The sequence below is a fragment of the Nuphar pumila genome, chromosome 17, assembly GCF_984573655.1.
Source record: "Nuphar pumila chromosome 17, dmNupPumi1.hap1.1, whole genome shotgun sequence".
Classification (NCBI taxonomy): domain Eukaryota; kingdom Viridiplantae; phylum Streptophyta; class Magnoliopsida; order Nymphaeales; family Nymphaeaceae; genus Nuphar; species Nuphar pumila.
This window is the reverse complement of record NC_143265.1, coordinates 27,131,847-27,149,136: the sequence shown is the minus strand read 5'-3', so window position 1 is coordinate 27,149,136 and position 17,290 is coordinate 27,131,847.

Here is a 17,290-nt window from a genome sequence, read left to right as displayed (position 1 = left end):
TCCGTAAAAACTGTCAGATTCTTGGATTTGTCAAAAATAGAACAAAAGTAATTTCGTGAAATTTAAAAGTCGTTTTCCCCTTCAAATATCTGTTTGCAAAAAGCTATTAGAATTCACTGTTGCACTGTTTAGGGACAAAATAGTCATTTAGCTAATTATTTGATTTAACGTATTTTTTAGTATTTTCTAGCATGTAGTTAGTGAATTAGATGTAGTTAGACTAATTAGGATTGATTTGTTTAGTTAGTTTAGTTAGAAAGTGTATTTTTAATTTTCTGTAGTTGTTTTAATTGTAGTTTAATTCATTTATTAGTTTAGAAATAATTAGAGTGTAGTTTAGATTTAATTATTAATTGTTACTAACTTTTTCTTTTCATTGTTGTAGGTTGATAAGTTAGAAACAGATTTACAGGTGTATTTTCAATACGAAGTGCAGATGCACATGTGGTGAAAAGATAGATTTACCTCTGGCGATTTGGAGAAGACCTAGATACCTGCTTTAGTTCATTTTCATGTTTTTAGATTGCTATTTAATTAGAATTGTAATATTAACATAATTGTAAACATGTGTGATATTAATAAATTGATGTTTTAGATTTAATTCAGAATGTATCCCGTTCCCTGTGGATTCGACCTGTACTCGCCACTTCTATGGAAAGTCGATTTTTATTATCTGTGGTTGACGATTTTCCAATTGTTTTTATTGAAAATATCTGTTAAAAATATCATTTACAAAAGTCCAACCACCTATAATTAGGCATGAACTTTCGTCGATGATAAAATGCTCAAATCAACACCAATTTGGGCATATAGATAGTCGATTTCAATTCCCTCGAAATGAGGAATGTCAAGGTTGAATCTGATTTAATAGGTGAGCCACAGATCAGCCAAAAACTTTATTGAAACAATAATGATGTTTAGAGCGTCTCACACTATTGGTCAAATCCAATGAGATTAGATCCAAATATCCTGAATTATATCTAATTCAATCCATCCCTAATTAGATCCAAATCCAATATCCATAACCTAAAATAAACAAATAATTTACTTTCTTGTTTAGTTCACATATTTTAAATTTTTTAATTATTCTTGCAATATTTTTTAAACTTAATTTCATAATAATTCAAAATCAAGAATTTTTAGAAAACCAAGAAATTATACTCATGTCATTGATGCACATAAAGTTCATTATTTTTTTTTTAATTGTCAAAGAAAAATCTCAGGTTTTACTTCCTACCCTCTTTAAAAAAGAATTTTGTCCCCGAAATTCGATATAAACATCAAACAAAAGAACTACCAAAATATAGTTCATCACGCTTCCACTGCGCACACTGATTAAATAATTATGTGCGCACACACACGTAGTTGTGAATATCTAGGGTGCTATAGTTGCCTATATGTTTAATTGATTTGAGTACTGGATATACTAAAAATGTGATACTTAAGCTAAGTATCAAAACAGTTATATGCTAGTATGTATTAAATAAAATGCAAATCGAGTAAACATTATGGTAAGTATACGTGATGCAGATGCATCACACAAGAATTTATTTCATTGTATGCAACACATTCATGCTTATACACTTCACTTAGTTGTGAATATCTAGGATTGTTGTAATTGTAGTTCGAAGATCATACTGAGCATGATTTTAATGTATGAGAATAGAAGTGTTTTCTTGTTGTGGTTCATAAGATCATGTTTGTCATGATTGTAGTTAGCAGAATATGGAGTGTGTTTGTTGTAGGTACATGTTTGAGCATGCATTTGTGTGAATGGATCTTGCATGATTGATGTAACAAGATAACTAAATTAAATTGCTTATGCGAAACAATATTTTTGGTGAAACATGCCATGTATGTTACGAAGGAATCATGCATGACAACATGTACAATAGAATCATGTTCATGATAGGATTATGCAAATACGGTTGCACATGGACTGATATGTCTCATGCTCTTATGAATGAGCTATGATTTAAGTGGATTATATGAGAATGCTATATATATATATATATATATATATATATATATATATATATATATTATCACTACAAAAATTCTGTGGATTAACAACGGCCGCAATTCGTTGCTAATATGTCACCAATCCATCGCTGTAGAGTTTAGTGACAGATTAGCGACGACTAACTTTCATAGCAAAATTTTAGTCGCTAATTTGCGATGGAAACTATTTGTTGCTAGTTCCGTCGCTAATTTGCGATGAATTAGTGAATGACATGATTCATTGCAAGGCCGTCGCTAATATGCAGAGATTTGGTTTGGCGATGGATTAAAATCCATCGCTACAATAGCAACGAATTAAAATTCGTTGCAAATCATTGGCTGATTCACTCTTACGACAGATAAATATTCATCCCTAATCCATCACGAAATTAGACGTCGATACTAAATAGTGACGGATAATATCCGTCGCAAACAATAAAAAAAATTAAAATTTTTGTTTAAAATATAAATATCAAGAAAAAATTCTCGTGATACAATTTATATTTTCTGTATAATTTATATTTTATGTGTATAAAAAACAAAGTACACATAAAAATACATATAAAAAGCAACTAAAACAATTTATCGATCCACTATAATCCTTGCCAAGTTCTAATTATTTACAAGTGAACATTTATAAAGATTTTCTTTTGAAACAACAAGAAGGTACAATAAATTCAACACATGAATCTAATCATTGCCAAGATTTTGTGCATCATCTTCTTTATTGTCTCGATCTGCCTCTTCAGCTCATTTACGTTGATTATCTCCAACATCCTGCAAGAGAAAAGAAAGGTTAGTATTGATAAACAAAATATAATAAAATAAATTATATGCAATGCACCTAAGTTAAGGCAATCAAAGTAACATAAGTGAATTACACATAATCTAGCTAGCAATAAAGTGAAAGATATTAACAGAATTTAGATGTGTTCTAAGGCTGACATAAAAAAATTATAATGATTCAATCATGCAAATATATGTTCTAATCATGCATATACTAGCTTGAAATCTAACGACATGAAACAAATCACATGAAATTTTCATGCCTAACAAACACCTGCAGACGAAGTTCCCCTGTCCCAAAAAAAGTTGCACAACTCATTACAGACAACGTCAAAAATTGCTTCATGTAAATAGTCACGCATTGTATCCTTAACAAGCTGGTGGACACCATCCCAAGAATTAGGCGGGTCAGTCAGATGCTTGGAGCTGATGCTGGCGAGAGAACTCGGTGAGCCATGATTGAAGGAGGCAATGACTAGTAAGGTGTTCATATTACTCCCAAACCCGAACACATGACCCTTTTTGGGTTCACCTATTGCAGTCACCCATGTTACGGGATCAAAAGGCGGATGCTGAGTTGAGTCATCGTCGTATCGCTATACCATTTGTTGCTCGTATGACTCCTACAAAGTAATAATTACAATATAGATTAATAATTAAGAATTATAATATTTATGATAACTTGTATATTATAATATTTATTAATACAATAAATACATATCGTTGTCGTTCTCGCCTTCTCTGATACAAACTCTCACATTGTCTTATGTTTATGTGTTTCAACAAACACATCCTTGTATGGCACAATGCCTCCTTTTTATGCTTCCTGCGAAGTTAAATGATAAAAAAATTATTTAACAGGTATGCAATAATACTTATAAAATTGATAATATATATTGATGAGTTACTAATTTCTTAAGGTGGCTCCCAAAAGTCCTAGATCCACCTGTGTGTAGATGGGCATCGAGCATCTTCGCTCGGTTCTATGCAATCTTCGCTGAGCAGTTTTAAAATTCATGCCCCACCCACTTGTTGCACATTGCATCCCAAACATGTGACCTGATAGTAGGAGGGTCATGGCCCTTCCACTACAGTGGATCATCTATCCCGCCAGATGCTTTTCTTGCTGCAGTCTTCATATTGTGCAGCATATCTGCAAATTGATTGGCAGTCATCTTCTGCCACACCTTCCTCGTGTCCTGCTCCTCCATCGTAGTCGCGAAGCGATTCAAAGCCTATAAATAATTTCAGAAAGTTAGTAGACCTGACTATAACAAAAAATTAAATATGAAACACATTAACTATGAGAAACGATTGTATACCATGAATGAGGACCACAATCTGTCCAACACCTCATTCGAATACTCTTTTCATTGAGCGATCGGTCCTGGTAGATGTTGAACTAGTGAATGCCTAATCTCTCGTATTACTTTTTGTGTCTCGAACCTCGCACTACACATGAATTGGTATACATTAACTATCAATATACAATATTTATAAGATAAGTATAGGATAAGTGAAAATGAAATACTTACGGTCGATTATCAATATACACTATTTTAATGAGTCATCATGTGTCAGACTGAGAAAACCCTGCATCCAGCGTTGTCTTGTGACTTATATAAACAACTGGTGTAGGTGGGTCATGTGCAGGTGAAACATCATCTATAAAAAAATGAGTTAGAAATTCACACAATGCACATTTAAACTAATCATATATATAATTAGTTAAATGATATACCTATCGAAGCAGCTCGTGAGGATAAAGGTTGAGACTGGCTACCACTTGGTGTTCGACCACTGTAACCTCCATGAACCATATTCTAACAAATAAAAAATGGCATGCAATACATCCAAACATTGCAATACCTTCAAATAATTGTAATATATTTCAATACATTCAAATCATTCACATCAAATATTGCAATACATTAAAACATAAGATATGACATCACTTGCTAATCATGGATAACTCATCCTTAAATTGCCATGCATTCAAAAATTGCAATATATTCAAATCATTCAAGTCATTGCAATATATTTCAATTCATTCAAATCATAACTCTATACCTATCGAAGATACATAATCAAATAAAAAATAACTTCATGCAATACATTCAAATATTACAATACATTTAAATCATTCAAGCCATTGCAATACATTTCAATACATTCAAATCATAACTCTATACCTATCGAAGATACATAATCAAATCGAAAATAACTTCATGCAATACATTCAAATCATTCAAGTCATTACAATACATTTCAATACATTCAAATCATAACTCTATACCTATCAAAGATACATAATCAAATCGAAAATAGCTTCATGCAATACATTCAAACATTGCAATACTTTCAAGTCATTGCAATACATTTCAATACATTCAAATCATAACTCTATACCTATCGAAGATACATAATCAAATCGAAAATAACTTCATGCAATACATTCAAACATTACAATACATTCAAATCATTCAAGTCATTGCAATACATTTCAATACATTCAAATCATAATTCTATACATATTGACGATACATAATCAAATCGAAAATAACCTCATGTAATACATTCAAATATTGCAATACATTCAAATCATTCAAGTCATTGCAATATATTTCAATACATTCAAATCATAACTCTATACCTATCAAAGATACATAGTCAAATAAAAAATAACTTCATGCAATACATTCAAACATTGTAATACATTTAAATCATTCAAGCCATTGCAATACATTTCAAGACATTCAAATCATTCGCATCAAATAGAGGCATGTATTACAAGATGTATTTCACTAGCTTGAGAATTTTTCCTCATCACTTGTTTGACTTTCATATTATTATTCTTCCTCCTCCTCATCTTCGTCATCTTCTTCTTCTTCTTCTTCTTCATTGGGTGCCCATCCACTTGGTATATCATTTGGATCACATTCTTCCATGCATGTGCCATCGACCAATGGAGATATGACATGCATATCACGCGCAATATCATGACCATAAGAGATGTCATACATATCATCTGATTGATAGTAATCACTCTCTTCAGTTAACTTGTCTTCCTATAACTGATTATACTCGGGGTATAGTTTAGACTTCACCTTTCAAACTGACCACCATTCATTTTTATTTGACTTTCTTGTACTCAGATATGAAGTATAGTAAACTTGTTGAGCTTGCGAGGCTAATATGAATGGTTCATATGTTCTAAACCTTGATTTATGATTCATCTCCATAATGCCTGAGGCTTTGTCGACTCTTGTTGATGTGGGATCAAACCAATGACACTTGAATAAAGTTACCCTATTATTTATGCCTAAGTAAGCCAACTCTATTATTTCTTCTATAACACCGTAGTAGTCATGTTCATTTTCATCGTAGTTGCTACCCATGACACACATGCCACTATTTATCATTGACTTGTTTACACCATAGTCTTTTGTATAGAATCGACAACCATTTACGATATACCCGTTGTAACATTGCACAACTTTGGTCAAACCATTTTGTAAATCACATATTCCTTAATCTTTAACATCACCATGGCGAACCTACAAGCATAAACAATAACTGTGATCACGACCAATTAAGTAACTTATTGTTGTTTACATGGAAAGAATGTATGTCATCGTCCTTACCAACTCTTTCAATATTTTCATATTTTTTTTGTACTTCTGCATTAGTGAGATATGAAAGTTCTTTTCGCAACTCCAAATCAAATCGTCTACACTTAATAAATACTTATATTACCGAACCATGTATGCACGTATAGAACTTAGTATTACAAATTAAGTATACTTACTCGATATATGGGTCGATCGCTGAGCAATTAAAAAGGATATAGATTTGTGTTGCGTCTTGCTCTCGATCTTTTAAGAGTCTTGATCGGCTACTGCCAAAGGCATGCCCAAGTGGTTGAAATATCGACAGTTTGTCAGCTACAGTAAATTGTTCTCCATCATCATTTTGTGGCGGGCATGTGTAACATGTTCGAATGCGAGGTTCAAAGTACATAGATTAGAAAATTGAAATCTCTTCTAAAGTGTACGCCTCACAAATAGAGCCCTCTACTCTTGCTTTATTCAAAACCTTTTTTTTTTAGGTCAAACATGCATTTGTCAACAATATACATCTCAGATTACAATAAATTTCTCAATAGAATTGAAGAGAAAAATATAAAAAATTATATACCTTTCAAAGGGGTACATCCACCGATATTATATAAGACCACCAATCCTTAGTTTATATGGAAAATGTATGATCAAATGTTCTATAACATCAAAAAATGTTGGCAGAAATATCTTTTCTAGCTGACAAATAGTAGTGACAACATATTTCTCAAGATTCTTTACCACAGATACTACGACTTTTGATGCACACAATGTTCTAAAAAATCTACTCAACTCGGATAATACCCCCCATATAGTATCATGGAATGCTAGGGGTATCAACTGTTGCATAATGACATGACAACCATGGCTCTTCAACCCATATAATTGTATGTCGTCTATCTTCACAGCCCAAGCAATGTTAGAGATGTATTCATCTGGAAATCTCAACTGTCTCAACCATTGACATACCTGCTTTATTTGATCTGGTCCAAGCACGTACCTTGCCTTTAGTTTCAGTACTTTGTCATTGTACTCTTTGAGTTCCAATTCTGATCTTTTACATATTACTTTTAAATTTATACGGGCCTTCAGATTATCCTTTGTTTTTCCTTTTACATTCATTATCGTATTGAACACATTATCAAACATATTTTTCTCCACATGTATCATATCCAAATTATGTTGTATCAATAAGGCTAGCCAATATAGTATTTCCCATAATATAGATTTCTTTGTCCAATTGTGATCCTTCTCAAATCCAAGGAAGGGTGTCGGGCTACGAGCATCTGTCAGTCCATATGAAAAGTATCGCAATCTTCTTAAAATTACTATGCCAGACAACCTTGTAGGTGGACCTTCCATTTCAGTTGTTCCTGCTCGAAACATATTCCTTTGTCGTTGGAATGGATCGTCGCTAGGTAGAAATTGACGGTGACAATCAAACCTGCATGGCTTCCTTCCATGCTTTAATCTAAACGATTTTGTATCCGCCATGTCGTGTGGACATGTCAACCTCCCATGTGTGCTCCAACCAGATAACATACCATATTCAGGGAAGTCACTGATTGTCCATAGAACAATAGCCTTCATATTAAAGTTTTGTTTTTTGTGGGCATCATACGTAAGAACACCGTCATCCCACAGTATTTTCAGTTCATCAATCAATGGCCTTAAATATATATCAAGATTTTGGCCCGAAGAGGTCAGATCAGAGATCAATAGAGAAAAAAAAAGATTTTGACGCTTCATACATAAGCTTGGAGGAATGTTGTTTGGGGTGACAAATACTGGCTAACACGAGTATGGAGTTGATCTACCCCCAAATGAATTAAATCCATTTATACATAAACTGAGCCTAACATTTCTCACTTTCATTACGAAGGTCTAATGAGTACGATCAAAGTGCTTCCAAGCTTCCGCGTCAATTGGATGCGTGATCTTGTCTTCATCATGTCAAACTTTATTTGCATGTCATCTCATGTATTTAGCTATCATCGAAGACATATACAATCATTGCAATCTAGGGGTGAGAGAAAAGTAGCAGAGCGACTTGTATGACACTTCTTTTGACCTCGTGCTACCATTGCCTCTTGTCTTTGGCTTGAACCGAGGATGCCCACATGATGGACATGATCTGCTATTTTCTTGATCTTTGAAATACAATATGTAGTGATTTGGACAAACATCTATATTTTTATATCCCATACCTAGAGTGTTGACCATTACTTTCACACGATAGAAATTCTATGGCAATTTCTCATTTGTGGGTAACATACTCTTCACAATAGAGCACAAATAGTCAAAACATGATTGACTCAAATTATACTCGGACTTCAAATTTAGTAGTTGAAGAACTGTAGACAAGATAGTGTGACTCTCGCAATCATTCCAAAGTGGTTCATCAGCATCTCTAAGTAAATCATAAAATCTACTAGCTGCATCGTTTGATGCTTCTTCATCTACCCCAGTTGGTACATCACTAGGACCCATAACAGAACCCAGTTCTGGTCCTGCGGCATCAAATATCAGATCCACATATGAATTATTGTGCAACACATTCACCTGCGCGTCAAAATTATTCCTAAATTCTTCACTATGAAATGTTCAATTCTGATCATCACTCACAAAACCCTTCCTGTATAGGTGATGTCTAACGTCATGAGGTTTTACAAATTGATTGTTCTTACACATCGTGCAGAGGCACCTAATCTGACCTATGACATCTATTATACTGACACTTGTTGTTGTAAAATCAATAAAACTGTCAAACCATCCATATATTTAAGCGATACCTCATTGTCAACTATCCTATGGTACATCCATTCACGGTTTGCAGTCATTTTGTTGTATGATGTTATAGATATTATCCTAACGAGTTAAAAGAGAATCATCAGAATGCTATGATTAAGAAAATATTAAATTTATCATACATTTGTGGTAGATGTAATGATTTGATATCACACACACACACATATAGATAATGTCATTCAATCGCAAGAACAATGATGCATGCATTGATAACTTAATATTTTCATATGCAAAACCATTTATTTGAAGCATTGATAACTTATCATTCATTTTTATGTGCAAAATCATTCATAACACGATACATTCATTTGAACCATATTTTCATGATACAATTTCACATGGAAGTCATAATTAAATTGAAAGTAACTTCATGTAAGCATGGATACAATCACATCAAACATTGCAATACATTCAAATCATTCATATCAAAATAATGTCAAACATGTACCTACAGCAAACACACTCTAATATACCGCTAACCAATACCACGACTAGCATGGAATCCGAACTCCAAAAATAAGAACACTTCTATTTTCATACATTAAAATCATGCTCAGCATGGTCTCCGAACTCTTTCAAAGCAGTCCTAGATATCCACAAATAAGTGAGTGTGTGAAAAGAAAAGTGTTGCATCCAAGAAATTAAATAACGTGATGCACATGCATCACTTACTCACCACGGGTATTTACCTAATTTGTATTGCTTTTGTCACTTACTTACCACGGGTCGCGGGGCACAAGCGGGATCCGTTGCGGAATCTGCAAGAGACACTGTATTAAAATGATTGTTATTTATTGGATGACAAGGAGGGTGACGCCCCCTGTCAGAAATGAGCCCGGACAGGGAGACGCAACCCTCTATTGAAAGCGAGACAGGTAGAGGTGTTGCTCCCTTACTGAGGCAAAATTTCTCAACGTGAGGATCCACCCCCTGCCGAAAAAACAGACAAGGGGATTTAGTGCTTCGCCCTCTGTCAAAATTATTGAAAACAGAGGAGGGCGAAGCCACCCCCTACCAGGGAAAACAAAAGGACATGGGGCTTCTCCGCTTGCCAATCATTCTCTGGCAGCGGGGCGGAGCCCCACTGCAGAAGAAGTCAAGAGGACAAGGGGGGCCCTATCAGCATTCGAAAGGACAGGGGCAAAGCCCTCTATCCTACCAAAGATCGAGGGAAGGGGAGGGCCTGGCAGAGGTGATCGGGGCCTCTACTAGCCCCCGCCGACTATAGACGGGTGAAGAGGGCTCGACAGAGGCTGTCGGGCCTCTGCTGGCCCTCCAGCAGCCATAGGGGGAAGGCGGGGGGCTCCAACATAGGGGAAAGGGGGAGGGTTGCCTGCTGACGGACTGGGGTCGTCAGCCCTCCAACAACAAGAGAGGGAACAGGAGAGGGAACGAGAGGCCATCAATAGAGGGGGTCATTGGCCAACAGGCGGACGACGGGAGGTCGACGACCAATGGGAGGTCGACGGATGGTAGGCGGGCGGGCAGTCAATGGGAGGTAGACAGGCAACATGCAGGCGACGGGAGGTCGACGGGCGGTGGTCGTGTGGGCGACGAGCGATAGGCGGGCAACAAATAAAACAGAAAGGGAAAAGGGGCTCGCATTAGGGATTTATGGAAAATTTAGCGATGACAAAATTTCATCCCTCATCCGTCACAAATTTGTGATGGAGTAGCGACAAAAAATTTATGCTGATGATCTGTCGCAAAGTTGCGACGAAGTTTGAGACAGAATGTTTTTGTCGTGAATCTGTCTCTAAGTCACGATGGATGCGCGATGGATGCGAGACAAAATTTGGTCCGTCGCTAATTCTGTAAATAATTTGAATGTTAGCGACAGATAGTTTTCTCTAGCCAATCCGTCGTAAAATTACGACAGAAAAAATCCATCGCAAATTTTTGTCACTAATTAGAGGTTTTCTTGTAGTGTATATGTGAGACACATTATGCATAAAATGCTTGCTTTGCATATCGATTCATGTGGTAAAACATACATATATGACTTTTATCTTGTGTGCAAATCTTGAAATACATGGATCTAGATCCACGTTGGACCAAATAAAAGAATTTTATCAAAATAGCCAATATAGATCCAAAGCTTGAATTTTGGATTCTTCTCAAGATCCAATATTAAAAATTGGATCTTTAGCAAAATAATCGACCCAAGGTCCATATCCAAAGCTGAATAAAAAATAAAAACCACCCTTATTTTTAATACACCCCTTAGTACCCAAAGTTAAGCCTAACAGATACCAGAAGTATTTAGATCCATAGAATTCGACACCCTAAAAAAAATAAAAAATACAATCGGAGATTACAAAAGATACAAAAATGGAATCACATATCCAAAATAATTTTCTGAGATGGATGAATAAAAAAATCTCAAAACATTAAATCATGCAAAATAACCAAAATGACCCTAAGATCCATTTAGATCGTAATGGGTCGAATTAGGCTTGGTTCTTCTGGAGTAAGATCTTTTAGATTGGGTCTTCAATGGTGGGTCACTCTTCTGCTCCATGCTAATCTCTTGATGATCTGGATGCCCTACATTATCCCCTCAGGTTTGAAAGGCTTTATCTTCTGAGTCGGGTCCTCCTCAAGCAATCCTCCATGGTACCGCTCTAATGCTTGACATTGAAAACATCTGAAGTCTTAAAATGATCTAGCAGTTTAACCCTGTAAGTATTTTCATTAATAACATTAGTAACCTCACAGGAACCAATGCCCCGACATACTAATTTTCCATGCATATCTTGAGGCATTCTTTCCTTGATTAAAGTAACCCAAACAAGATCACCAATTTGAAAGATTACCTGGCGATGCTACTTATCATAATGAGCTTTGTACTTACCAATACTCTCTTGCAATTTTTGATGTACATGTTCGTGAATATCATGCAAGAAAGAAACATGTTCCTCGACAAAATTTAAAATAGGACCAACAATAGAAATAAGAGCTAAATATGTAGGAGAATATGGGTTAGATCCATACAAAATAAAAATGGACTAAAAGCAGTGGTTCTATTAACAAATTTGTTATATGCAAATTTAGCTTGGGCAAGTGTAAAACCTGTGAATTTTTGATATTTTACGAGAAATAAAGGTGAATGTTAAAATATTCTTTAAACTCAAGATGAGATTTGATTGTAATATGTGCTTTAATTGGATTTGGAATGAACCTCAAAGTAAGAATTTGTTTTGAATTGAGTTTTGATTTTAATCTGGATTTAAGTTGAACTTAATTAGAATTTTATTTGAACTTAATTAAATTTTAATTTGAGTTTCAATATTAGTTAGGATTCGAATTGAGTGTGCATTTGAATTTGGAGTCTCATTAAATTTTGATTTCAATTTTTGGAGTTTTATCGAATTTGGACTTTGATTTGGAAATTTGAATTCAAATTGGATTTGAATTTAAATTTAGATCAGATTTGGATTTGAATTCAGATTTAATTATTAGGTCTCAAAAATTATAATTAGAGTTGGGTTTGATTTGAATCTAAATCAAGGCTTAATTGAATGTCAATATAAGTTTGAATTATACAATAATTTGAATTTTCAATGAAATTAAATTTGAAATTTTAAATTGAATTTAGATATAATATCTATGATTTTTTAAGGTAATTTTAATGAATAAATTAATATTAATAATGAATTTTATGAAAAAAGAAGTACAAAAATGTAAATTAGCCTAAGATGAATGACAAAAAATATCTGATGAAAAAATTAAAGTTGATTTTAGTAAAATTTGCATTTAGAATTGAATTTTTGAAAAAGATAGAATCTAATAAAATAATCAGCAAATTTCATCAAAATAAAGTCGAATATGATTTCAAACGAATTTAGGATAATTCGATTTGTGTGTAATATAATTTTTATAAATTTGAATTTAGCTTCATGAGTTTGAAATTCAATTTACAAAAAAATGAAAATGATTAAAGTGTTCTACCGACCCTTGTGGAAATCTCTTTCAAAATTCATTTATGAGAAAATGACATTTTTAGAAAATAACTTAGATAATTGAGATAAATCGGTGTTTAAAAGAATTCCATATGCATTTGAAATAATTTGGTTTATATGTAGAGTCATTTCATTTAAATTTGAAATGTAGTTTTGAAATTATGAAATCCAAAATACTAAATAACACTAATTAATAAAATAAAAAATAAAATAGAAAATTAGATTTAATTACAATGCATAAAATGGTAGAGGTCCATAGGTGGTCTATCCAATCCTATGTGGCACCTCATATTATAGTTAAGAAAAAAGAAGAAGTTAATCTAAAGCTTTAAATTGAAAGCTTTTAAAAGTTACTAAAAAAACACATTTTAAGAGCAAGTCAAGACTTGCCAAATATCAAAGGGGAAGACCTCCTATCCTAGATTCTTCTAGGATGGGATGGGTGTTAAAAAGAAAAGCTGAAAAAAAAAGTAGAATAAGGAAAGTTTGAAAGAAAAAAAATGACTAAGTCAAACTTGCTTACCAAGCAAGAAAGTTTGACAAAGTTCAAATTGGAAAGAGGAAACCCCATAAAGGGGTGACGTCCAATTTATGTGGACTATCCCTCATACTATATACATTATAGTATGTCATATAATGTAATAGCTTAAGCTAATTAGATAGAGAAAAAAAGTCAAACACTTACTATATAAATATGCCTTATGACATAGGTTATACTCTTTTGAAATATAGTAAGTGAGCAAACACAAAGGGGGGGGGTGCGTCCAGCCCAAGTGGACCCCCTTTTCTTTGCTTGCATGACATAGGATGTACATATTAATGTATATCATATGAATAAAAGTCTATAAGGGCTAAGCTAAGAACTTAAAAAGAAAATATATATATAATAACATGACTAAGTCAAAAGCAAGCAAGTTTACAACAAGGCATTATGGAAAGGAAAGACCCCATATGGGGGTGTCGATCAGTCTATGGGGTTATACTTTATTCTATATACACTATGTATATTATATAGTACTAACCTAAGTTCACTAAGTAAGAAAAAAATACAAGGCAATTGAAAAAAAAAAGAGAGAATAGGAAACTTAGAAAAATTAGAAGGAAAGTTAGAGGAGATTAGATCAAGGGTGGAGATTTTCTCCAGCCCCTTGATCGCGACCCTGCACCTTATAAAAAAAGAAGGAGGGGCTCACCCCCCCTCACCCTCCTCATTTGACTCTCTTTTGATTTTTCCCTATTCTCCCTCTATTCTCTTTCTTTCTTCTTCTTCCTCTTCTACTTTTTTTGTGGTTTTCCTCTTGCACAACTAAGGGGTGAACCTACACACATTGGAGGAGAGGGCTGAGCATCAAACCGCAGCCACCACATGAAGCAGACAAGCCGATTCACTCGAAAAAGATCCAATTTTTTGGCTATGAATATTTTCACAAAAAGGTAGGGGGTTATATTCTCTATACATAGATCAGAACTCGTATGCACGAGTTTATTCTAAATTTTAATTAGATTAATCTTGTATTGAACCTCCCATGTGAGGATTCAGCGTTAGATTCATTAAAACTAGAGTAGAGACGGTTTTCTAAAGAAAAACCCTCTTAAAAATCAGTTTTACTCAATCATTTTTTCTTGGATTTTAATTAAAATATAGATATGACACTAATATGTGTGAATACACTCTAAATTAGAGGTGTACAGACATATATACGTGTGAGAAAAGTTCTAGTTTTAAGCCTCAATGAAAAAAAATATTTATAAGTCGTGCATTAGGTTCAAATTCGAGCAAATCGGGCATAACCGATTATCCCAGATTTGATATATTAAGGGTTTTCGAATGAAATCCCTTCGTAAACCCTAAAGTATATTAGTGAAGGGTTTGATCTGATTTTTCCAGAGGGAAGTTAGTTCAATCCCTAGAAAAAATGTTTTTATTGAATTAAAAATGCAAGATTTGATGCAAGTCGTGTGTTATGGATTTTTTAGAAATAAAATTCATTTTCGAAATACAATAGGGCAACACATAATTGATTTTTATGAAAAATTCGGTTAGATTGAATGATTTAGTATTTTTATTCATATTGTATGCTATTAACTAAAATTTTGTTATTTTTTGTGTGAAAAAATTATTAATCTATGTATGAATCTAAGAAAAATATCGAAACCTTTTCTAAGAAAATAGTTTTCAAAAAGATGGATCGATTTCCCAACCTGAGAGCTCTGGGAATGGGATTTGTCTGTAGAGAAATATATAATATCATGATTTAAAAATTTTGAAGATAATAATTATAGTGTTATTGTTAAAAAAATTCAGATATTATAATTCAGATGTCCTATTTTTGCTCACTCGAATGCATGTTTCCCGTTATTTCATATTTTTGGTCTGACACCCGATCGATAAATCATTTGTATCTCTCTTATCCAAAAAAGTTTTTATGAATGGTTTATTGCATTGGAAAGCTAACAAACTTTCACACAAATTTGAGCTTTGTTCTTGGAATGAGATTTGAATTGTGACAATCGGAACAGAAAAGTATAGGCATGCACTAAACCGGTCATATCTCCCTCATACGGAGGATTTTTTAGGAACAATTTATAGCATAAAAAAGCTGGCAGAATTTCCTATAACGTGTCAAAATTTTAGCTTTGTCTGCAGCTTATACACTTCTTTACGATAGTCATAACATTCAGACAGATTAGGGATCTAACGAATCTCGAACTGGCTAAGGGCCTGGTTAGCAATATATGTGAAAATTTATTAGGCATGCGAACATGCTTTTATGTGAATTATTTAGGGCTGCATATGTACTATTAAAATAATTTTTATGTAGGGATTAAGTGTCCAATATGGGGCATGAACTGAATGAAGTGCTTATGCACTGATTGGCATGTGTTACCATTTGCTATTGAACCGGTTAAAATGAACCCGAATTGTGATTGAATATGGATGCTTAATTGTTTATGAACACTTATTTTGAAATGAATGAAGTATGCAAGATAATGTGAATGTTTGGATGCATCTAATTATGATGATCATTACCTAATGTTGAATGTGTGCTTAATCCATAAATAAAAGAAAAGAATTGTGCAATGATACATAAAGTATGCATTTTTAAGAATGTGCATCCATGGGCTTGAAAGAGGCTGAATCCTCAAATCGGATTCATAAGTGTGTATTGCATGGAATTAATGAATGTAAAAAATTTAACCATGTGACACTAAAATACGATGCTTGCAAAGAGAGGGTAAGTGGTACTTTCGGCTTCGTGGACATAATTTTTTAGCATGGAAGGTTACTCCTCCCCAATCACGAAGATAAGAGAACCCTTGTAACGCTCAAGATTTCCAAAACAAAGCTAAGTTGAAAATTTCATGAATTTCTTTTTTTTCTTTGTAGTGGAACTTAGAAAAGATTTTAGCAGCGAAAATAAACGATAATGAGTTTTCGGTTTTAAAAAACTTTGGGCAACTCACAGGAATGTGGCCAAGCAGTCATTGACCACCAAGGTGTTCCATTTATCCAAACCACTTGTTTATTACAAACATCACTGCTTGAAAAAACAATATTTAGTTTTATAAATGAAGTAGCACAACACTGATCAGAGAAACCCTAGAACTTGATGTTGCCTTGCTCCGTATATCGCATCGCAGGTTCAACACCTGAAATCCCCATTAAACGGGGTTAGAACCATTGTTGATCTGGTAAGCAAGCATTCATCCACACATTCAATCAACTCAAGAAAATGCATCTACCACTCAGGGTCACAATTTGCAATAACGACGCTCAAGTCTCCACGACTTAGCGTATATCAGGGCTATAAGTTGAACATTGTGCTCAAGTCTCCAAGTCTTAGCATAAGCCTTTTAAGGGCTATGATTGAACATCTCACTCAAGTCTCCACGACTTAGTGTATACCTCTTTAGGGTCTCATTTGGGATGTTAAACTCAAGTCTTCACGACTTGGCATATTCGTATCCCATGAATTCAAGTGTGAGCTCCTCGAGCTTAGCTTAGTCGTGTGGATACAACACTGGTCTTTTCCCTATCGGTCTAGTAGTATACCGATCATGACACATTTCTCAAGGTTATATAAGACTTGACAGAATAACGTCCATTCATTCATA